The sequence below is a fragment of the Rattus rattus genome, chromosome 2, assembly GCF_011064425.1.
Source record: "Rattus rattus isolate New Zealand chromosome 2, Rrattus_CSIRO_v1, whole genome shotgun sequence".
Taxonomy (NCBI): Eukaryota; Metazoa; Chordata; class Mammalia; order Rodentia; family Muridae; genus Rattus; species Rattus rattus.
Genome location: NC_046155.1, coordinates 141749997 through 141751897, shown reverse-complemented (window position 1 = coordinate 141751897; position 1901 = coordinate 141749997).

Genomic DNA, 1901 nt, shown 5'->3' with positions numbered 1-1901 from the left:
TGTTAAGATATGGGGCAAATGACATCCAATTACTTCTGGTCACAAGAGCGGGTGGAGGGGGGCAACCCCAGGGCTAGCTACCTAGCAGCACTGGAGTGACCGGAGCTCTGCAGGCAGGCAGGTGCAGCCCATCAGGTGCTCAATGAGATTCTCAAAAGCAATGCTTTTCCTAGTTGGGTTTCTCCTGATGGGCATGTCCACTGTCAGATGCTGTTCAGTTCCTGCAAACCTTCTCCAGGCCCCTTTATGCCATGGAGTTGGTCTTGTGTGTTAGAGGTATGTGACCTCGGTTCTTGTCCCTCTGCCCCTGGGGATGGAGGCTGGTGTGGACTTGTGAGCTGGGGCTTGCAACACGGCACCTTGGAGCTCATTAAGGCCTATGGGAATCTTTTTCTCTGAGTGGAATGCTTCATTGGTCATTCCAGGATCCTGTGCCTGTCGATGTGCTCCATAAATCACATTTCTAGTAACTTGACGCCTTTTGGGGTTTTTCTGTTATCCGTGTTTTCAGAATCATTATTAGCTTTGTCTCCTTGCTGCGTTGTTTACGGGCATGGTGGGTAGGAAAGCTCGTGATTTTGTGCCACCTACACTTTGTAGATGAATTTTTTTTTTTTTTTTTTTTTTTTTTTTTTTTTTTTTTTTTTTTGCGGTCCTTTGTGGCTATTGGTCTTGGGCACTATCCTTGCAGGTCAGACCAGATCCTTCCTTCTGTAAACTTCACAGCAGCTCCTGTTTGTCCTCAGTGTGCAGCAGCCCAGCTTCCCCGTGTCCACTGTGTTACTTTGCGTTTCCTGACTCTAGGCAAGACTATCAAATGCACAAACAGACAAAAAGTGAGGAGGATAAAGAGGTGAAGCTATCAACCGCATTCTTCCAGCTGAATGTCCCCTGTTTTGTTTTTGGGCTGCTCTTCTACAGTTTCGTTTACTTGGAAAAGTGTTCTTTTCATCTCCGTGTTCAGAGACTATTAGGGCACGATGCCTCACAGCTCCTTTCTGGTGGTCTTGCAGGTCCCGCAGCAGAGTTTGCTCTTCCTGCAAATTGTGTATATTTAGTTGTCTTAGCCTTGTCATGTTCTTGCCAGAAATGGCCCCGTTTTTGTCTCTCAAAGAGCCAACTTTTGACTCTGTTACTTTTAATTTTATGTTTCAATGTTTATCCAGTATCTGCTAATTATATTTCTTATTCTTGACTTGAAAATACCTTTTTCTGTTCTGACTTCAGGTAGATTGGGTTCATCTGATCTTTCTTAGTCTCTTTCTCCAATACAAATTTGGGTTATACATTCTCTTATAGTTTTCAATTTCAGTTACATGTCCAAAGTTTAATAGTTTTTAATATACTTTCTAAATTTTAAGACCCCATTTCTTCTTTAATCCATGGGTAAATTTCTGATCAGGTTGAAATTTTGCTGCATTTTTTTTTGCCAATGATTTTGAAATGAATCCCATCATTGGGGGAAAGTATGTATGGTGTCTTCTCTGGAAAATGTCGGAAATGAATTCAGTTTGACAGTGTAATACCAAGACAATATATCTCCAGAGTGACTACAGTGAGCGTGTCCTGTATTCCACATGTTCTAGATAGTTTCTTCTTAGCAAGGGTATTGAACTATCTATAGTCCACTATCAATCTATCTGCTTCTATTGATAGATATGGAAAATATATTAAAGTTCTGTGAGTATTGTTGCATATTAATCTCTTTTCCTATTTCTGTAAATGCTTGCTTCGTATCTTTTAACACACTGTTTTATGAAAGTATATTTTAAGTGATTTTTTTACAGTCCATTAGATGATTTTTCTTTCTCAAAAAATCTGTCTAATATGGTGATTTTAGCTTAAATTTATTTAGTCTGATACAAATAGGTCCATTTAAGGTTTCTTGGATAAAGCTGTCA